Below are 23,196 nucleotides of genomic sequence, written 5' to 3'. Positions count from 1 at the left end.
ACCACTGAGACAGGACATGGCTCCCTATTTAACATGTCTCTGTGTAACCACAACATGTACCATGTGTAGCAGGCCACCTACAAGAAGCTCAGGATATCTTCCACCCTATAGATCATGAATCAAGACAGGTCCCAGCTTGTTCATTGCTGTATTGATAGACAACATAGGAGGAAGGCAGCTTCTTTCTGCATAACTGGTTAAGACAGCCCAAAGACACACCCAGGTGCCATCGCTCAGGCCGGCCTTGAGAAGGCAGGTAGGATGCAGAATCAGAGAGCAAAAGGAAGAGCAGGCTTCCCTGTAAGTCCCAATCCTACTCCAGCAGTCTAATCTTCCATGGGCCAGGGGCACCTGCTTCACCTGGAAGAGTCATGGGTACCCCAGATGGGGACCAGGTCTCACTCCATGATCTCTGAGCTCCTCCCACGGACATAGGCTTTTGCTGTCATTGGGGAACTAAGAATGATAAGGGTGGTAGAGTTAGATGGCAGCAGCCACGAGAGAGGGCTGAGCTGCGGTCCAGGCTCTGACTTAAGTGCCATCCACCTCCCCAGCATCTCTCCAGGTTCCCAATGGAGCTCCTCAGGGCACCTGCTGCCAAATGACTTTTCTCACTTGTCCAAAGGCAAATACCAAGGACACCAGCACTTCTACCTAAAGACCTCAGGGGCTTCTGCACCCTGAGACCAGGCTCTGTGCTCTGGATGGGTCCAGCCTTGGTTCGCTCGGTAAGATCTATCTGCCCAGCCAGGAAGATGGACAGGAGTGGTGTTGCTGAGGCTGTGCACACTCGGCCAGCCCCAACCCTGCAAGAATGTGCTGGTCCTCCCAGGAGGGCAGCGTGGGCTCCACACCAACAAGGGCCGAAGCCTCACAGGGCAAGTGGGGTGCAGGACAGACAGTGCGAGCAAGGGCCTGTTCTTCAGAAGGACGGACATGGGAACGAGAGCAATGGGAGGAGATGAGCATCTTCTATGGGCCGCTAGACGGAGAGGGGCAGCCGGGGGCATGAGGGAAGTCCCTGGGTGGTGAAAGCCTGCGGGAAAGAGAAGCCTGCAAGGTATTTATGCATGGAGCACTCCATGAAGGGAGGGGCTGGCTCCCTAGCGCCCTCATCTGGAGCAGATGGTCTTTCTTGGGCACTTGTCATGCCATGGGCATGTGCTCATGCTGTGCAGGTAAAGGGCTCCCTATGGGCACGTTGGAGGAGGGGTCTGGCGAGACTGAGGAGACGGTGATAAAGGGAAGAGTGCAAGGGCTGCAGGCACCTACCTGTGTGGTGGAGCAAGGTGGGGGGACAGGGTGAGGGACAAGAACTCTGTCTGCTGGCCTGGGTCCTCACATGAACCCCTCTCAGACAACTCTGCAAGGAAAGCAACATGCAGCTTCGCCTCCTCCCCGGAGGCCAGTGATAGAAAGGGCACAGGGCCCGACTGACCACGACCTTTCAGCGTGGCCATGGTGCATAATCTGTAAGCATTATGTTATAGTCGTGCTAAAGCCCAGCACAAGAAGAGGACAGGATCACGTGTGCTGCATGAGGGTTGAGCGGAGTTTTGTGCAGACGGTGCACAGTATGGGACAGACATTTGCAATACCACTTAAACTTCAAAGTTGCTAGGATTTGTTCACATTTTTCTAAATTTATAAAACTACAACATGGCAGTGAAATGGTGTTTAAAAACAAATACATTGAGAAATTGACTATGCATCAACATAGAAAGGGCAGCTGATCTAAGGTTAGAACTAACACAAGAAACACCCACTGCTCTGTTTTAATGAACTGTTGAGAAATTCAGATTTTAAAGGCTGTAAATAATCTTAAAAACTACCCCATTTTTTCCTAATGAGGTTTGATTGCCCTGTTCCCCCCACTGCCACTGGTGACATTATATGCTACGTGATGTGCAGGGCAGAGAGCCCGGGCCCAGCAGAGAGCTACCATGTGCCTGACAGTGCTGTGTTCCTGGTCTGGATGAGAACAACTTGGTGCATCATGTCATAGTGGGTCCTGGGAGTCTTCTTGCAGAGAACAAGGAAATAAATGAAATGTAAACTCCACTTTTGCCAAATACTTTCAAAGCCATAATGTAAGCCCATACGAGCATACGTAAAACTGCCCAGCCTTCTATGACAGGCGCTGTCCTTGTCTGGATTTCTTCTCTAGGGATCTTGCTCCAGAGGCCAGGGGTTCAAGGAGGACCCTCCTGTGCCTTGTTGGAGAGAATCAAGTGTTGAAAACCTGCATCCAGTGAAATGCAGGCCACCCAGGGACTCTACTATTCTGACGAGTCCCAACAGCCTTTGGGAGCATGGATGACGGGAGTAGGTTCTCTTTCTGGGTGGAGCTGTCTTTGGATGGCACGTACCCGTGGCGCAATGATTCTGCCACAGGTATTCCCATGCAGCATCACGTCCCATCACATTCAATCAGTAAAGCAACTACCGACAGGGGATTTAACTTCTCTGTTCAAATGCGACCTAAACTGCCACCTCACTGTAGAGGGGATTTTTTCCTGCTACTGTTCTCGCTGCATTCTCTTTTGTTCTCCCAGTCATGTCCCCTGGTTCAGATCCTGAAGAATGCAGCTGAGCCAACCTGTCAAGCCTTGGCACAAACAATGTGTCAGGAAAAGCCTAGTGGTCTCGGTTTCCTGTCCTGGACAGGAGCAATTACACTGGTTGGGAATGGCTGTCCCCAGCACTCAGGCAAACCATGGAGCAGGGTGGGCCTGCAGGTGCCCTGCCTTCTGCATCTGGAGGGGTACCACGTCTGCCCTGCAGTCCTCCTGGCCTCCTCCTTACCTGTAAACAGGGGTCGGTCCTCCAGCACCTCTGTGATTTGGGAAACTTTTGCTTCTTGAGGATGTGGTAACTACTACCACCAATGAGTGGCTTCAAACAATTTGAATTCACTCTCACAATTCTGGAGGCCCAAAGTCCAAACTTCTGGTGTCCACAGGGTTGAGCTCACTTCAAAGGCTCTCGGGAAGCTTCTCCTGCTTCTGGGACCTCCAGGTGGTCCTGGGCTTGCAGCCACTTGAGTAACCCTCTGCATTCTGTCACCCACGTCTGCTGTTCCCTCTAAGACACTTGCCATTGGGTTACAGGACCAGAGGGATAACCCAGGAAGATGGTCCATCTCTAGATCCTTGCATTAATTTCTCATGCAAAGACCTTTCTCCAATTAAGGTTGATTTAGAGGTCAAGGGATCAGACTGTGGACATACTTTGAAGGAGCAGGGACAATATTCAGCCCTCTTTGCTGGGCAATCCGCCTTCTCCCTCACTCCTGCCTGAGTGAGAAATCAGATCAAATTCTGCTTCTTTCAACTTCAGTGACCACTGTCCTTCCACACAGAGTCCTTCCCTAAGACTGTCTCCCCAAAAACTTCTAAAACCATCTCATGTCCTGCAGGGACTCTACCAGCCTTCCCCATAGGGATTCAGCCCAGGTGTCCCCTCTTGAGACCTCCTTGCCCACAGACATCAGGCCTGGCGCCTCCCCAGAGCACCTCAGCAGGAACACCATGGAGGCAAGGCGCAGGACCAGGCCTCTCCCCGCTCGCCCTGCAGGATGCCATGCTGCAAACCCACCCTGTCCTGTGGGAGAGAGTGCGCATCCCATGGCTGAACTCCTCACAGCCCCCGCGGAGGATTCCTCACCCTCCACTAAGTACAGGCAAAGGTTAAATGAAGTTGGCGTTACTCTTAATCACTCATTCCACTTAAAATTCAAAGTGTTCTGCAGAGACTTTTATGGGGCCATGAAGTCTTCCACACACCTCATGAATATTGAGGTTCTGTGGATCCCGAGGAGAATTTACTGGTTCTTGCAGCCAGTTCAGCAGTGCAGGTCTCTGTCCGTTACGCTCCACCACCCTAGAGTCTAGAATCCTTAGTGTCCAGCTTGCAGTCTCGGACCATGACAACAGCTTTTCTCCCTAAGGGGAGCTGGCAGAAAGGCAAGACGAGTATCTCAAGCCACTGTGTCGAATGATCAGAGGTGGCAGAGGAAAGCTCCTGTGTTCAGCTTAGCAGGAGAATCACTTTAATAAGTGTAGCAGCCGAAAGTTGCAGCACAGGGTGGTCCTAGGGAAATACCAATGGCCTTGCACCTACACGTGAGTGGAGCTTTTTCCACGGAATCTGTGCCCAACTCAAACCTCCCCCAGCTTGCGGTTCCTCTTAACTGGCTCCGCTCTGCGTGGCCCCCTCCTAGCTACCACACATTACTTACATTTCCAGTTCAGTAGTCTCTGTGAGATCTCAGATATGCCCTACAGAAGGAATAATAAAACTAAGTAAAATTTTATTACCAGGGAAAATGCCCATGGCTGTAAAAGTCTTTTTATAGTGGTAATGTTTGGTTTTAATATTTAATAAGCATAACCACCATAAAGAAACACAACATTATGTTCAGTCCCTTGAAGGATGGTGAGATTTGAAATTGTACAGGTGAAACTTTATCTGATGCAACTAAAAAGGATTTGGACGTACTTCAAACTTAGATCCAGAATCCAGATGTCTCGTCTCCAGCCCCAGCGAGGCCCAGGCCTGATGATAACAACCTCACAACCTCATGTTCTAAAGAGACGAAAAGGCAAAAAAGCAAGACTTTTCAGGTATGTGGAAGTGACTCACATTTCTGACATCTGTGGATGAAGTCAGAACATGATGTGTTGATAAAATAAATCCAAGTCACAGGTAAATGGCTTAAGTGGCTCTGACTTGAATCAAGACCAATTATTACATTTTAAAAATTGAGTAACTGCTTGAAAATTCTTTGAAGACGGTTAAGTAAATGATGATGCCATTGTTCATAAAAATTAAATGGCATTCCCATAATTATGCCGCAGAGCCCAATTTTACTCACAGCAGTTTTGAAAAAGGTGAAGAATTCAGTATTAAACCGTTGGGAGAGGTCAGAGGTTACCGACTTCTCCTTTGAAAGCACTTCTTTCTCTCGACTTTACAGCTGCCAAATGACACAGATTTACAGCAGTCAGTTCCAGAACCTCCTAGGTCCAAGCGTTGGTGGTCATTTTCTTTCTTCTGGGCCTGAGTTCTGTGGGTGTCCATCTGCAGTGGAAAATGCTAACTATACCTGGTCAGGGTGGAGGGACTCAGTTGACTCCAATACACATATTTCAACAACTGAGAGGGTAGATTTTGGAAAGCTGGAAAATATGGGAATGGTAGCTTCAAAGACACAGCACAAGAAAAGAATGAAAGTTTGTTTTTACTGAGCTAAAAACTGGATCACCCAGTAATGAATGAGAGAGTTGTATGCTTATTTGGAATTATATGAGCAAAATTTCAGTAACTGTAGTGTGTGATTAAATTTGCCACGGGAGTGTCTCAATTCATCCCATAAATAACAGCACTCGCACAAGCCTTGGGAGTCTACCAAGAGTGTTTCCTGCATCCTTGATCCCACTGCTCCGTGCGTACATGCTGTTCGATTTATGGAAAATTCTCCCAGGCCAGTGGCCTGGAGGTTTTGGCTGAGGTGGGTCAGGTCCTGTCCTAACCTTGCTCTGGCTGTGAAAGCCATTACAGTTTCAAGTCACGGGTTGCCTGTCCAATGGTAGCCCCCAGTGTTTGTGTGAAGTGATTTTCAGGAGATGACAGCACAGATCTAACAAGCCAATCATAAAGTCAGCCACTTCCCAACAGAAGCCCATAACAAATTATTTGTATCATGTTAATTTCACAGCTGATGATATAAACTTAGAACCTCGGGAAACAGATAAATTCTGCTAACCAGGCCAGGTCCAGGAAGGATTATGGACCTCAGTAAGACCCCAGACCAATGGACACTGGTGAAAGTCCCAGGAAAACAGAGCTCTGGAACAATCTGGTCAGCCTGATGAGGAGGGGGCCAGCCAGCCACTACTCAAGATGGAATTTGTTCACAGATGTGCCAACTAGATGCTTACTAGTCCACAGGCATGCTCAGCAGAATGCTAACTAGTCCACAAGCATGTTCAGCAGGATGCTGATTAGTTGGCAGGATGTTAACTAGGCCTGCTAGCAGAATGAGCATGGGAAGATCCTGCTTCCTACCTGGTCGTCCTGGTCATTGTTTTGATGGCACACCAGATTCCCCATCCAAGCCGGTACTGACAGGTCCCTAATGCTTTGGAAGTTTTATCAAATCATTTTATTCCAGTCCTGTTTGATGATCATGATTTTAATTCATGTTTATGGCTGTTAAATGACTTGAATATTTATGTTTGGTAGCATGAGCAACATTAAGTTTATTTAATTGTTTTAACTGGGTAGTGACATAGTCCATAAAAAGGGTAATGGCTTTATATAAAGGCGTTTGCATTTCAGACTGTTTTCCCTGCACACCCACAGGCTTTATTTAAAGCAGTGGTCATCAACCTTCAGTGCACATAACATGGACCCCAGTGGTCTGCTGAACATCAGTCCCCCCTCCTGACAACCTGAACCAGTAAATGAGGCCCAAAATTCTGAATTTCCCACAAGATTCCTAAACACTTCTGGTAAAGGTGGCCCAGAGATGACATTTGGCAGGACTGTTGTACCCAGGTCACTCAGTCGTGGGTGGGTGTAAATAAGGAATGGGCAGTGACAGCTACAGTGTCATGTGACACAGGTCCTGTCAGGGTCACTTGGGCATCATCTTTGGCACCCCTGACCTTGACACAGGAATGAGCAAGATCTCAGAGCTATAGTGCGCCATGCCCAGTGCCCATCCAGGGGCACCAGAACCTTAGCTTCAGCTCTTACCCGATCAATGGACTCCAACTATTTTTAAGGGCATTGCCCAGTGTGCCCACTCGTGCACTGCGGGTCTCTGCTGGCGTGCACTCTCATACCTCATGCCAGGCGTTCAGCCCCATGCCTGGCACAGAGCGTGGCCAATAGGCATGAGCTCTTGCTGACCTCATGGGTGTCTCTTTCCCATTATTTCCTTCATGGGCTGGTTATGCGTCTTTTCTGAGGGAGCAGTCACCCAGAACACTACGGCAGCCTAACCATGGTCCAAGATCATTATCCCCATCGTTTAGTAAAGTAAGAACCGAAAGCCTCACACTCACCTTCATTCCTCAGTGGCCTGTTGGAAGGAGCAATGAGTTCTACCTCAAACATTGAATTTGGGCTGTTTTTGCAAGTCCACCTTTGAACAGCGTCACCCACGTGACCTTGGCAGGACCTGTGTCACACTTTTGCCATTAGAATAGCTGGCCCATCACTGTGTTTCTCCAGAACCGCTCTGCAACTTCATTCATTCAACACTTCTTCAAACAGCTGGAAAAACAGAAGACCTACAAATGGGTGGGGGCCACCAGGTTTCAACGTTAAACTCACAACATTGAAGACGGCATGGCTGAGCCTAATGAGTTAACCCTGTTTCCATTTTCTTTTCTTGACCAGGAGAAAAAAACACAGTTTGCTAATTCGAGTCTAAGTGTACACAGGAATACTATCTGAGTTCGTGCAGAGGCTCACCCTGTAGCAAACAGCACTTTGCATCTAAAACCAACAAGGGGGTGAGTCCTTGAGACAGACAAGGCAAAAGTGGCACTGAAAACAGGTTAGGAGCAGTTGTGCAGTGGAGCTAAACCACTGCATTGTAGTAAGGAGGTGGTCTCCATTCTCAAGCTCTCAGAGGCACATGGGAAAATGTGTGCATTCGAGCTATGAAATCTGCTGAGATTAAAATGGTATTGAAATAAATAGCATGGGACAGAGAATCTGAGCTGTGGATGACAAGCCTCAAAAAATCAACAGAGAAGAGAATAAAAGTGCAAGGTTAAGTTCTTACAGAAATAAAAATGTAAGGAAGCACACAAATTCTATATATTGATAAAATATATCTTAATAAATTTAGAAGAAAAAGACAAGGAATCATCTTCAAATAATAGCCTAGCAGGAAATATTTTTGAACTAAAAGAAGACCAGATTTTGCAGATCATTTCCAGGGTGGAAAAGGCAGTGCCAGGCAGGAATGTGGACCCTCAAAAATGCAAACTCTAGCAAAGAACACCAGTCCAACAGGTGCTCTTGGCCCACGGCAGTCTCCAGCAGCAGGCAAGGAGACTATTCCAGGTCTTCTGTTGGCTGTACCCGGGAAGTGGTACCAAGACGCAGAGCCAACACAAATATTCACAGCTAGCGCATATATGTATACACACACTGAAATGCACATTGTGGCATTAAATATAATCGTAAAATACATTTTGTAAAGTTAATAAGGACCATTCCTGAAATATCTCTGCACACAAATCTTTACTGGTACTGAAAAATAAATAGATGTGGGCAGAGGAAAACATATTGCACACGAAGCAGAGTGTGATCAGAGTGGTCATGGAAGCTCCTTCCGTGAACGAGTCCCTCCGTGTGCCTGTTTTCCTACAGCCATTCCATTGGTACCGCGTGCTGGGAGAACCATGTGATTCTGTCACCACACACGTCAGAAGACAGGCCCTGCAGCAGTGAGTAATGAAACTCAAGTCAGAGATGCACTAGGACAGCTGCTGTAAAAACAGTAACAGAAACCCAAACTGGCACTGATTTCAGGAAGTAAACAAAATCGTGTTGCAAGGTTCAGCTAAAGTTGGGCTTCAAGATATCTGCTTAAAATTGCTGCACCTGGGATATTTTCCAAGGACCCAAATCATCAAGCACAGTGAGGCAGTGGGTTCCCATGCTCTGGTTTAAACATCCATCTCTGGGGCCCTGGAGAAACTGGGAATGGTGTCCAGCGGGTGGTGATGGGAAGAAGCTAGCGGGGATGTGGTCTGCTCCTCCACACGTGAGTCTCTGTCCTGGGACTGAAGGCTCCTTGCTGATCTCAGTGCTCAGCCAGCAGCGAGAATCATTAGAGGAAGGAGTCATTATTGATCGATGCTACCAAGCCTTTATGCAGTTTGTTACTTGGAAATAGAGAGCTGAAAGATTCCTATGTTGTATAATTCATGCCCTAGAGTATTATCATTGAGAGAATTCAAACATTGAAATAAAATTATTTAATCTGAAACAAAATTATAATAATCTTGTGAATTTACCTCAATATAATCTTTTCTAAGCCCTTAAGTTGAATTTAATTGACCCAAATTTTTAAATATCAAAAATGGATTTGATGCTTTAATATTTCAAAGAGAATGGGCTAAAAATAAGTGACAGCAAATATTTTATCCAATTGGCTTTTTAAATTTATTTAGACAAAATTCTAACCACACTTAGAATGCGCAGGAAGTAGTCCTTGTATATCATAATTCAAAATAATATGAATCTAAACCAACAGATTACTCAATCCACAAAAAGGAGATTCTTTAAATAGAGGACAAAATGGCAAGATGTATACCTGTTTGATATCATGATGTGTCCTTATGTTTATACAACTGGATATCATTTGATATTAAATTAAATAAGATGTCATGTTTTAACCAAGTTAATGACAGTTAATACACACAAAATTAATTTATAATAAATTAATGACATGTGTACTTATTACTTAGAAAAAGTGCAAACGATCTTTAAATTTTAACGATGGCTACAGGCTATGTGAGAATAAAAATTAGGATAAAGTTTCAATGGTATCATGAATTAAGATATTTTTAAATAAAATCACTCTTTTATCATGTTATAGACAGAATACTTTTAAACAAAATCCTAAGGGAATTTATTGGGTATGTTACAGCAAAAAAAAAAAAAAAAGTTATGGATTCACAGCATTTGCAAAGCCCTGGGCTAAAATCTTTTAGTTAAAAATTCAGGCTTTACTTGTCTCCACAGAGTGAGCAAATCCCGTTACTCTTCTTTAGCCAGGTTTAGGCAGCAGGAGCACCATAGGGAACACGGAGCAGGTGACCCGTATGAAGTGCACGCCGGGCGGGAGGGAGTTTCTGATAAGACACCTGCCAGCCAGCGGCCAGGGGATGGTCCCTCACCCCCAGGCAACTGTGGTCCTGCCGTGCCCTCTGCTGCCGCTGCAGGGCTTGGACCCACCCCGGGATGTCAGACCTCAGAGAAGACCAAGAGTGAAGGGACTGCGGAGTGAAGCACATAATGGTGTGGACATGAGGGTCCCCAGAGAGCTCCATGGGAGACAGCGAGGAATGATAAAGGTCAAGTGGTTAGATGGATGGTGAGCGCTCCAGCTAATCACGGATTCATCCATTTGGTGGATTGATGATTTTAATGGACTGCTGTAGGCAGGGAAGGTGTGGCTGCAGGAGGTGGCCCTGGGATCACATCACCCTGGCTCCTGTTCCTGGCTGTCAGCTGAGCTGCTCTTCTCAACGAGGCCTTCCGCCCTGACACCGTGCCTCCCTTCAGGCCCAGAGCAATGGAGTCCGTCAACCTGGTACAGAAGCTTTGAAACCAAGAGCCAAAATCAACCTTTCCCCCTTTAAGTTCTACTGTTCAGGTGTACTGGTCACAATGAGGCAGGGCAAGTGACAAACACGTCATCGTGAAACCCACTGCTCTGGGCAATACCTATGCACCAATCAATAGCAATTCTAAAAATAGACTGATTTCAGATTCAAATAACTCCAACTGGATACTACGAAAACATTCAGGGGGAGATGAGTGAAGTGACACATGAGCTATTAGGAAGCCCCCTCTCCTTCCAAAATGAAGCCCACCCCTGGCTTCTTGCTGTTGACTGAGCACAGAGTTGAACCTCAGGCAGCTCCTGGGACAGGCAGTGAGGAGTGACGCTCTACTGTGAGGTGTTGGGTGTATCCACCACTGGGGAGCAAGTGGGTGGCACCTGAGCCTGGCACGTGGGAACACAGCTGACCTGGGCCAGGGTGTCCAGCCGGCCAGGTAGCAGGGGGCTGGCCATGGAGATGGAGTCAGGCCCACACATTGCCCACAGCAGCCCACCCCAAGGTAGGTCCTCTAGATAGTGCCCCCCAGACAGCCAAGCAGAAACTAATTATCGGCTTTCTCCTGTGCAGTTGTCAGGCTGAGAACCTGGGGCCTCCACAGAGGCCAAGATGTGTTTTTTTTAAATATATTTTTATTTGTTCTTAGAGTTACAGATGATAGTAGAATGCACTTGACACATTATACATCCGTGAAGTATAACGTCTCATTCTTCTATTTTATAACTTATTTTACATGATGGAGAACTTCTCATTCTTCTATTTTATAACTTTATTTTAGTTATATGATGCCAAGGATCCAACCCAGTGCCTCACATGTGCTAGGCAAGCGCTGTACCACTAAGCCCCAGCCCCAGCCCCACTTGGCATTCTTCTGCTGTACGTGACGTAGAGTTACATTGGTCATGTCTTCATTCATGCACACAGGATAGTAATGTCCGACTCATTCTACTCTATTCCCTCTCCCTTCCCTTCATTCCCCTTTGTCTACTCCAGAGTACTTCTATTCTTCCCTACTCCTCCTTATTGTGAGTTAGCATCTGCTTATCAGAGACAATATTTGGCTTTTGGGTTTGGGGGGATTGGTTTATTTTATTTAGCATAATATTCTCCAGTTACGTCCATTTATGGGCAAATGTCATAATTTCATTCTTCTTTATGGATGAGTAATATTTCATTGTGTATTCATATCACATTTTCTTTATCCATTCATCTATTGAGGGGCACCAATTTGGTTCCATAGCTCAATTATTGTGAATTGAACTGCTATAAACATTAAAGTGGCTGTGTCACCATAGTATGCTGATTTTAAGACCTTTAGGAATAGACCGAGGAGTAGGATAACTGGGCCAAACAGTGGTTCCATTCCAGGTTTTCTGAGGAATCTCTGTACTGCTTTCCAGAGTGGTTGCACCAGTTTGCATCCCACCAGCAGTGTATGAGCCTGCCTTCCCCGCGTCCTCACCAACCCTATTGTTGCTGAGCTGTGGTTTGAGGGTTGCTGTGGCCTGTCTCCAGTCACCTTGAGAGGTTTACGGGGCTGTTTTAGCTAGATCCTGCTTCTGAGCTGGCATGAATCAGGAGTCCTTGATCTATTTCAGCCTAAAAAGCAACTCACTTGCCTTATGTCACAGTGGCCAGTCCCTAGAATCTCCTCACATGCTAAATGATGGGGTACACAGTGGCCAAGTTCTCTTGTGTCTCCATGAGTTGACTTCTGTGATTGTAGTCACATCAGCAAGCATGGGCTGGGCTGCTGCTGGGTGTCTCGGGAGCCCAGGGACGAGCACGAGACTGCTGGGCTGCGTGTTCACACCAATGCCAACTGTCTTTCACTAAGACCTCATGGCTGGGAAGTTCAGCTAGTGACTGGTCACGGTACAGTTTGCTCATATACAGATCAGTCCTGCACACGTGCGTCCTTTGTTAAGTGGAGGTCCCTCCAGACCCTGGCTTGTAGGTGACGCTGTTTGGGACTGTGTTCATGATGCAGGTCTGAACTCAAGGCTCACACTGTGCATGGGGAGGGATTCCATGGCAGACGGCCACTTCCTCTCTCAGTGGTGGCCTGGTCGCCCGGGCTGCACCAGCCACGAGTGGATCAGCCACAGCTCATCTGTGCTTCACTGCCTGCTCTGCAGAGCTGGGAGGGACTTGTAAATGTTGTGTTTGCCACTTGGCATCACGTTGAACTTTGTCACCAGAGGGAACCGAAGGTCACTGCAGGAGAAAGGGGCTTCTCTTCCCTCTCTCTCCTGCTCCCGGCCCAGGCACAACTGCTGCAGCACCAGGCTCCATAGCACCTGCAGCCACCTGCGCTTCACCCAGCTTCACCCAGCCTCTCCTGGGCAGCTCCGCTGGGGGTTCCGAGGCTCAGTACCAGCCTGCAGATGGCTTCCCATCATGCCCACCCGAGTCCCAAGCTCCCATTCAGCAGGCCTTGAGCAGCTCTCCTGTGCTCTCTCCAGCCAGGTCTGGACTGCAGCCCTGGGATGGCGACTCTTGCAGGTTGTCCAGGTCTTCTCCTTAGGTCTGCCATCCCTGTACTCTTTCAGTTTCCTTTACGGTTCTTGTCCAACCCCCTATGATGCCCATATTCAAGTGATTCTTTATGTTGCACCTCCCCTGTTCAGATCTCTCCTGATGGACCCTGCTGATCTACGGCCTCCAGAGCCCAAGGTGCTTTCTGCCCGGTGTGATCGTCACTTCTTTCCATCATCTCAGCAAATCACAGTGGTCCCTCTACCTGGAGTGTGATGAAATACCTAGACAGATTAAAGTAGAAAAAAAGGACCTCATGAAAATAGAAGGGTCACTATAGCAGTTGAAGAAGGGGGCTGGGGGAGGGAGGAGGCAAGAGACCAGGGCGTGCTGGGGAGTGAAACTGATCAAACCATGCCATCTGCATGTATGAGTGTGTCACGATGAATCTCCACTATCATGTGCAACTATAATGCACCAATTCAAACAGAAAGAAATGTTAAATGAAATATTTAAGCTTCTATAACAGGAAATAAACCCAGATTTCAAATGCACCCCAAAAAACCCCACCCCAGTGGTCAGAGAATGCATGATTTCCTGGTGACCCTGGAGTGAGTCTGAGTGCCAGGGCACCTTCCCAGCCTGCACACTTACAGACTGTCCTGTAACGAGGGTGAGGCGAGAATCTGATGTGGAAGTCAGTGAAGGGGGGGGCAGCGCTGCTCAAAGAGACCAGGGCTGGGGTTCTGGGTGCTCCTCCCGCCCCCGACAAGTCCAGGCCAGCCTGCCTCCTGCAGCCTGCACATAAAACGTAATTGCCCCCCCCACTCCCTGCTGGGGTGCCAGGATTTAAAAAAAAAAAATGTGATCCTCATGCCAGGCCTTCCTTCATAACTTCAGCCAACACCAGGATTTTGAAGTTTTAAAAGGTCAAGGAACGGGAGAGGGACTGTGCCAGACAGGAGTGAAGACAGCATTGTCACCTCCAAGCCTTGGCTTAACAGTGCATTGGAGGAAAACACAGAACTATGAAGACCTTTAAGAACTTCAAAATCCTCGGGGTTGTGAATACTTTAGCAAGAAAAGAGAATTCGTGATGTGACTGGAGTGGGAACTCTCAACGTGAATAAAGCCAGCTAACACCACAAGGGGTGGGAGGTGGGGTCTGCAGGTCCTTCTCCCAAGACCTTGGTGGCATAGAATCTGGCCACACATACCTCCCTCTGTTGTCCCCTCCTAAGTCAGCAGATGGGGCCTGGCCATGTTTTTCTAGCGTCCCCAGCTCCCCAAGGGCCCTGCCCGTTGTCGGGTTCTGAGTCTGGATTTGGAAGGCCAGCTTCCCGTGGGGCCCCCTTTGTGGGTCTCAGGCCCTCTGAATCGGCACAGAAGCCAGCTGCCCTCCACCCCAGCCAGGAGCCAGACCAGAATTCCAACCTCAGACCTGAGCTGGGGCCATGGGCCATTCACCCTTGGGACATTTCTTAGTGGAAAAAAATCCCTTCAAATGCTGTGCTGTTGTGTGACTGCGCACACTTCATCTCCACCCTCATGTTGGATGATATTCTTTTCATATCACACTTGGGTCAACCAGTTCACTGCTTTGTTCCCAGGGCGGGAGAAAGAAGGAGAATGCCCTCCTCTGACTCCCTGTTTTGAAATTTTCTGTCTGTCTGCACATCAAGACAAGAGCCGCCAACAAAGCACACTGGCTGGCTGTCCCCCTTCTCTCAGGGACTCCCGAGACAAGCCGGCAGCACTGCCTGCATCTCCCGGGACCACCGCCATTTCAGACGCTCACGTAGCACGCGGTGGGGCTCCGCGGGGTGAGCCTGCACATTCAGTGCCCTGCTCCTTCCCGGGTTCACGGGATCCCGAGCCACGAGTCATTTATTATCCCCCTGCCTCTTCTTCGCACATTATGCTGGGAGCTCGCTGGGAAGAGCCGCTCTGTTTCTGTGAGCAAGCCCGGGACTGGTCCCCATTGTCGGAAGCTGCAGGGGATGAAAATACTTGGCATTGCCTCACACTTTGCTTGGGAAAGTGCTCTGCGTCCCAGCACAGGAAACAATGTGAGGACAGCCAGCCCTAGTCTCAGCCAGTGTCTGCTCAGGTCCCCAAAGAGCCAGTCTCGCAACACAGACGTCGAGTAGCCGAGGAAACGGGCTCCTGGGGAGCATGCGCTGGGGGGAATTTCAATAGGGTCCGCGGTGGCTTGTCCCAGTATGTGGGGTGTTCTGTGTGCCGTCCCACGTCCCCCACTACTGAAACTGCTTTCACACATAGACCATGCAAGGACTGACCTGTGAGCGATTTTCTACAGCACAAAGTGAGTGTTTGAGACAGTGGCTTCCCCGGCCCGAGTGCTCTTGAGACCTTTTAATCCATCTCGGTTGTGGAGGTGCATACCAACGTGGCCAGGGGGACTTGGAGCCACCTTCTAATCAGAGGCACCCCCTGACATCAGACTGAGTGAGGTGTCCAAGAGCCAGGGTCAGCTGTGCTTGGTTCTTTATCAGTTAGTATCAAACTCTGCCCGGCTTGGCATTGCCACTTTACAATTGAGCACTCTACCACTTCCAAACTTTCCCTTCTTCCTGTATACCTCATAGCACACTGAGTCCCTCCAAGGGGATGTGGGAGACAGAGCCACGAGGCAGCGCTGATGGCGGCCCCTGCAGACAGTGCACTTGAGTGTGCACAGACCTGGTAGTTCCCATCTGTGTGTGGCATGTTCACACCTCTTTCCTCGGGCTGCGGCAGTCATGGACTGCCAGTTGAGGGAAAATTAGCCCCAACCCTCCAACCACCGCGGTCACATAACTGTCTAATCTTCTTCTCCAGCTCCCTTCCAACCACTTTGCAGAGATCTGGAAAGAAAAAGAGATCTCTCCTATTCCTTAGTGAAGATGAAGGGGCCGGCCAGGGACACCCACCTGAGCCCTCTGGGAGGAGCGGTAGGGACCCGCCACGGCTGCCCAGGTACCTCCAGCTTCCTCTCCTTCTCACAGTCTCTTCTACACCCTCCAGCCGCCTGGTACCTGGCAGTCCCTGGCCCAGGAACGCCCTCCCCTCTCCCTGCCCACGCAGCCACCCTGGCCCAGCTCAAGGCGGGGGCAGGCTGCTGGCATGGGGGGCTGAGGACGGGGCACCAGGCAGTGTCTCTGCTCGCGCTCTGGCCACTCTCCTGCTCCTCCTGCGGGCTGCAAGTTGCGGGTGGTGGCCGTTCCCTGCCCAGAGCCAGGGCGGTGATGGTCCGGCCCACGTGGTCATGCACAGCTGGCCCAGGAGGTCGGTTCTCCTGGATTTTTCTGCCCATTAAAGCACGAGTTGAAGAGATGGTTTCATGCCTTCCAGTCTCTGTCTTTAGGATGCACGTGTTCCGCAAGGTGGGTCCCTGCGGCTTTCCCTCTAACCCTCAGATGCACTAGGTGCTCACTGTGTACCTGCCCAACACATCACCACCTTTGAAAAGGCAGACTTTAATGTTCCCGTCCACACCCGTTCCATACTCCTGTGTGGAAACCAGCAAGAAAGGCAAGGAAACCAATCCTGAGTTTTCCACTTTGTTCTCTCAGCCCAGACCTTCCAGGGTTTCAATCCTATTCATATAGGAAAACGTCCCAATGATCTTTAATGCTGAGCTGGTGCTTGATGTTGTTAAAGTAATTAGTGTAAACTTCTGGGAGCTCCACGGGATGGGACTTCCTATTAATCTTGGTCAAGGGTAGGAATTTTACTGTTACTTGGATTTGAAATAATAGGAAACCCAGTGGAAACTAAAATACAATGGAGTGAAACACAGGAAGAAATGGCACTGGTCTTCCTATGGAGGAACTCAAAACGGGAAAGTCATGAGTACAAAGTCCTGTTAGAGCTGGGACATTCAGGAATGTCACACACTGTTCAAAGTGTAGTGCAAAATTTATGTAAAATAACAACAGCAGCCGTCCAGAGAGCAATGGGAATGCTGAGACACTGGACCGAAGATGCAGCGACCTCCCTGGGAAAGGCGCTTCACCTGAGGCCACATTCCAGTGAGGCTGGGCTTCCCAGCAGACAGCGCCACTCCCAGCTCCACGGAAGAGCCGCCTCCCCTCTCCCTGGTGGGTTTGGATCTCCAGGGAAGACCGGAGCCTGACTGATGGTTCTTGAGCCTCTGAACCCACAGCTGTTTCTTGTTGAGTGTCAGGTCGTCCCATAGCTAGTGGGGGTGGGGGTGGGGACAGGAGTGGTCCCCAGCTCTCTGTCACCACTCCTGGCTGGGTCAGTCCTTGCCACATTACTGTCACCAGACTCGGACTTTCCAGGCAAAGCCCTACTCAGAAGCTCTACTTGAGTTGAAATCTCAAAGCACATCTTTGACCCATCAGCTGCGTTCTAGGAGGGTCTCCCTATCAGCGAGACCATCAGCTGGGGACCATCAGCCTCGTTACTTGGCTGCTCCTGTACTTCCCCATTCCCCCGTCCGTCCTCGGTGTGCACAGATTCGCCTTCTGTAGAAGCCATTTCACACTCACGTCAGTGCTCCAGGTGACCTGCTCCCCTGTGGGCGCACGCCAGGACACGCCAGCGACACACGGAGCCCCCACCTCGATGGGCTCTGCCTTCTTGTTTGAGCTCACACTAAAAGGACAGTCCCTTCTGCAGTCCACTTAGTGCCACGTTCCACACATTTTTGCATTAATTAACCAACTATGTATACACACACACACACACACACACACACATTATAGCCTGTGAGGAGAAATACACATAAAGCAAGGTTTTGCATATTAACTGCTAAAACATGGTGCCCAGAGACCTCCAGGAGCCTAACCCTGTGCTCCCGTCAGCCCTTAGGACAGCATTCCCTAAGTCACACTTCACAGTGACTTCACAGCTCAGTGCCAGGAGTGACGAGAAGCAGCTGTCACTTTGCACTTCCTCCATCTCTGACGTCCCCCCTTACAGCTTCCTCTCTCGGGCCCTCCTAGCACTCGGCAGGGACCTCCAGGGATGAACGCAGTGCCTACCACGGAGGAGGTACTCAGTCTGTGAGTCAGTGATGGGCGGACAGATGCCTTCCATCCGTGCTCCTGTATGTCACCCACTTTCTGGAAAGGGGAGACAAGTGAGCTCTTGGATTTCCCATCTTCTCTTATTTCCCCCAAAACCTGGAACTGATTTTCAGCCTGTCAGGGAAGGTCTTTGTGCCGGCTCAACCCTGGGGGCTGCTTGAGCAGGTGCAAGACCAGCAAGCGATGGGTAATTGTTGAAAGATAAAACAAGGCACCGAGGTGACAGATGCTGGAGATGTGACATCTACAGAAACACATCCAAGAATTTCTCAATTACTACCAACTCGATTCTTTGTTACATTCGGATTTTAAACCTTTACCTTTTCATGGAACCCAGGGCCCTCTAGGCAAGCACCCTAAAAGCAACCTGGTTTGGTTCCTCTGAAATGGCTGCAGACTCCTACTCTGTCTTTCTCCTTCTCGTTCATTCTCAGAAGGGGAAGGTGGAACTCTGTGGCGGCTCTGGGTTTGGTCCTGAACATGGTCACCTGAAAAGACCACGAAGACCTGGGGTCCAAGTCACCCTGAGAGGGCAAACTGTCAGGGGTGAAATGCAGAACAGAGAGACAGCAACGGTGGACCGCAGCCTCCGCCATGGCTCTGGAGGTACGCCAGCTCTCGTTGTGCCACCCGCCACCTCCACACAGGGGGGCACAACCGGCGTCACTGGCTCTGCTTCGGGGCATTTGATGGAAGCTGTCAGCCTGTCATGACATTCCTCAGTGCTCACCCTCAGTGCTGACCCAGTGTCGCTTTGGGTAGACACACTGGGAGGGAGTGAGAGGGGACAAGTCACCTTTTATGGATATGATGTAGTTTCCTTTGACTGAAGACCTGGGCTCCTGCCCCCAACAGGGGACGATTCAGAAAGATGGTCTCAGCTGCAGAAGCCCCGGGGCTGGCGGAGGCCTTCCCTGGCTGCGTTGGAGCTGAGCCTCTCCCTGACAAGTGCTTCCCTGGTGCCCCACAGACAGGGCTGCCCTGCTGGCCCAGCCGGGACCCCGCCTCACACACCTGTGCACGACCTGGCCAACCAGCACTGGCCCAGCACCCCCAGGACTCTCTGGAGTGGAAACCCGAGTGTTTGCTTCTCCTTGGTTCTAACGCGTTTTTGCAGGAACCTGTCTGTCCTTGGATTTGGGTCCTAGGAGTGCCACCATGAGGGCTGGGACACCACTTATTGTTTTCTTAATCACAGGCAGGAGAGGACTTTTATCAGCTTTCTGTCTCCTGATTGGCAGCCAGAAGTCAGGATTCAATTTTTAAGAAGCATAGAATGAAGGGCAGGTGGCACTGTGGCTCCCCATATCTTCAAGACACGGGATCACGTGGCATCTCCAGGGGACTGGGCACACGAAGGGGAGAGGAAAAGAGGATGAGACACGGGCCAGCACCATTTCAAAGCAGTCAGGAGAAGAAAGGATCAGGTAAGAGTCACCAGCAGAGGACAGATGGGGGGCAAGGCCACAGGCCTGCTCCCACTCATCTGCCCACACCACGGATTAAACCTAGTGCCAACGAGACACCTAGGGGCAAATGAAAAATGATCCCTCAGTCATGACGCCGAGAAGACTTGAAATCAGTCCCCAAAGAAGAATTCAAATATATATTTATATAAAACTTATGATTATATCAACATTAAAATTATTTCTCCTCTGAAAAGAAAACTTAATAAAATTGAAAGTCAAGGAAAAGACAGGGGGGATTGGGGATGCTTAAAAAATAACAGAAGAGTAGCATCCTCCATGTGTGCTGGGTAGAAATTCACCTCCCACCACGAGCAAAGAGCGCACACAGCAGGGAAAGTGCACAGAACACTTCATCAGGAATTTGCAGAAAAACAAAGCACAAGGAGCAGACGTGTGAAAGGAGACCCAGCCTCACCACAGGAGAGACTTCAGGTAATGTGAGGGCGGTTCTCCTGGAACCGAAACAAAGTGAGAACGCGGGGTGCTTAGCGGGGAGCAGAGGTACCAGTCCACCAGCCCATGACATCTTCTCCCTGCCCTGTTAGAATCTCTCCCGCACATTCTGTTCCAGCATGTTGATACTGGGCCTGTTCTTGTGTCTTGGCTGGTCATTAGCAGGGGGCTAATGTCCCAGGACACTGGATAGTCCTGCTGGACCTTCTGTTCTTAGGAAGCTCAGAATGGCAACACGTCCAAGCAGCCATGACTACGACCCCTGACCCGGAAGTCTAGGTGCAGGAGAAGGCTGAGCCTGCCCGCCTCCTGCCAGGGGCTGAGCAGCAGCTGCCCATCTGCAGGGGCATGGACACAGACACAGAGTGGGCGGCTCTAGGTCCCCAGTGATCGGCAGCTACCTGCTACCCAGCAATGGCGCAGCACACAGGAAAGGTCCGGCCTCTGTGGAAATAGCCCAGCATTTTCCATTAGAATGAGGAGCTCCTTACCTATACCTCATCAGTTCTATTTTACTTAATTTATAGAAATATTAGCACTGTATTTTACTGAAAAAAAAAGAAAATATAAAATAATTTTACAGTCACTTGGGGGCAGGGTAAAGTGAGAGCCATATATTCACAAGATAAAATACAAGTGAGGTTCGCCTGTCCTGATGTGATCATTAGGGACACACCATGACCACAAGAGCCATAAATACACGATACTGTTCACCTTTAGAAAAGCATATCAGTCCTCCAAGTCTTTACTGAATATGGACTGAAAGGCACCTCCAAAATTCACTAAATACTGGAAACTGAGAAACAATCCTAAGCAGCATTATCAAAACTATTATATTTGTATTAAATTAAAATAGAATCAATTAAAAGCCTGGGAGTTCACAGTGGGCAGAGCAGAGCAGGCTCTGGGGAGAACGGGAAATGGCTCTCATGTCCTTCTTTCTCCCAAACCTGCACACGGTGCTACTGGGAACAAAGATGAAGACGACAATGTTTTGTTGGCTACTTTTAATATTAAAAAATGTTTTTTAAATAGTAAGTAATGATAATGTGCATTAAATTACAACGTTTTCTAATTGATTCTATTATAATTTAATACAAATATAATGGTCTGGATAATGCTGCTTAGGGTTGTTTCTCAGTTTCTGGTATTTAAATAATTTGGAGGTGGCCTATGAGGACCCTTCCTCCTGCCCAGAGTTCATGTTGCAGGTGAAGGTCTGATTACACTCCTTTCAGGCCTGAATCATGGAAACCCAGCTGTGTGGTGTCTGTCCGTCCCTAGTGGACACTGCGTTTCCCCAGTTTGTTGGCATGAGAGGTTCTGGGGACTCGGGTACCATCCTCCACGCTACCATTGAAGTTGCCTGTGGGAGCTGTGGGATACTCACTGACACTGTGCCCACTGCACATGCTAGGGTTGCGTGTGCTGGGTTTATGTACTGAAACCCTGGTCCCCTGTGGAGGTGGGACCCTTAGGAGGTGCGGCTTAGGGGAGGTTTGGGTCCCTGAGGGCACTGTCCTTTGAAGAGACTTTGTTCCAGTGGGACCCAGGTAGCATCTAAAAGAGCAAGCTGAAACCAGAGAGCAAGTCTGACCCCAAGTCTCTCTGGCTTCTTATTTCACCATGTGGTGACTCATGGGATCTCCTGCTACCATGGCCATGGGCCATAAGACTCTCACCAGAGGTTGGAACAGTGGCCACTTGATCTGGGTCTCTCAGATTCCAAAACTATGAGCCAAGGCAACCTTTGTTCTTTATGAAGTGTCCAGCCTACACCTCTTGTCACAGCACTGCAAAATGACTAACAGGGACAGTTATATGCTCAATGGGAGGGAATGCTCAATGGAATTAGCTAAGTATTTTTATGTGATTTCTTCCTAGAGTGCTCATTTCTGGTGCACCATTTATTTCAGTCCTACAAACTGGGCGTTAACAGGCTGGAGAAAACTTTATGCACGGTTTGTACTCTTTATTTTTAATCTGGACTCTCTCAGCTCCAATTCTCCAGCTGCTGTAGGTAGGCCTGGTGGTGTGTTAAGCTTTTCTCCTAAGAGGAGCACTTTATAAAGACCCAGTCATGCTGTTGAGACTTCAGATTCACAGTGAGTTAGGGACTGTCAAAGATGATGCATTCAGAAAGACTTCAGAAGATGCATCTGTGTCAAGGCAAGCTCTCAGTCTGAGGGTTCAGAGCTGCCCTGCCCGCTGTGGGCTGCATGATGCCTCCCACCCCATTCATGTGTTCAAGCCCTAACGCCAAATGTAGTGGTTTTAGGAGATGGGGCCTTTGACGTGCAGTTAGGTACAGATGGGGTGATAAGGTGGGGCCTTAATGATGGCATCTGTCACAAGGGAGTTCTCCTCCATGTGGAGACGTGGGGAAATGATGCCTCTTTACAAACCAGGAAGAATTTTTGCAAGAACCCAATCCCCTCCCGCACCCTGATCTGAGGCTTCCAAGCCTCTGAATCTGGGATAAAATAAGTTTCTACTGCTTAGCCTACCCTGTGGTGTTTTGTTATGGCAGTGAAAGCTAACTGATACGAACTTAATCACTCAGGAATGAAGACCTCCCTGAACCAATGCCTGGGCGCGTGAAGGTGGTGTGGACACTGGGTAAGGAGGAGCATCTGAAAGAGTTCCGAGGTGCATCCTGGGGGAGGATGTTGAGGGTGATGGTGACCGGAGGGAGCTCAGATGGAAACATGGCGCATGCCATTGGAAACTGAAGTCAAGGAAGACCTCGTTATAAGATGGCAAAGCCATTGACTAAGGTGTGCTCCTGTTCTCCTGCTCTGAGGAAGGTAGAGCTGCTGGGGGACAACACAGGGCATTTAGCCAAAGAGCTTCCTCCACCCTGTGCTAAAGGAGCAGGCTGATCTCTACTGACGACCTTCAATAATGCACCGTGGAGAGACGGAATGGAGAATGTATGTTTAAGCAAAAAAGGAACCAGAATTAAAAGGTTGGGAAAATTCTCAAGATATCCATATCACACACACACACACACACACACACACACACACACACACACACACATAGAATTCCTGCTCTAAAGAGAACACAGAGGGTCTGAGAGGTTTGTCACTTGGTAAGGAGCCTCCCGTGGGGTCTGGCCCGCTGTGACGCTGCCAGTTTGAAGGAAATGCATGGAAGTGAGATGAAATGGAGGGAAGCTGTCGGGTTTCTTGGGTTGGCCAGTGAGATGGCTAAGCAATTTGGCTGCAAATGGGTGCTGTTGTTCACAAGGGGACAAAGTGACCACAAGGGTCATCCAGAGGTCAGCAGGGCTTGGTCAGGTAAGTTTCAAAGGCTGCCACTGAGGTTTGGAACACACAATTCCCTGGTTATGCAGGTTCA

Source organism: Urocitellus parryii, chromosome 1, assembly GCF_045843805.1.
Source record: "Urocitellus parryii isolate mUroPar1 chromosome 1, mUroPar1.hap1, whole genome shotgun sequence".
Lineage (NCBI taxonomy): Eukaryota > Metazoa > Chordata > Mammalia > Rodentia > Sciuridae > Urocitellus > Urocitellus parryii.
Note: the sequence above shows the minus strand (reverse complement) of the source record.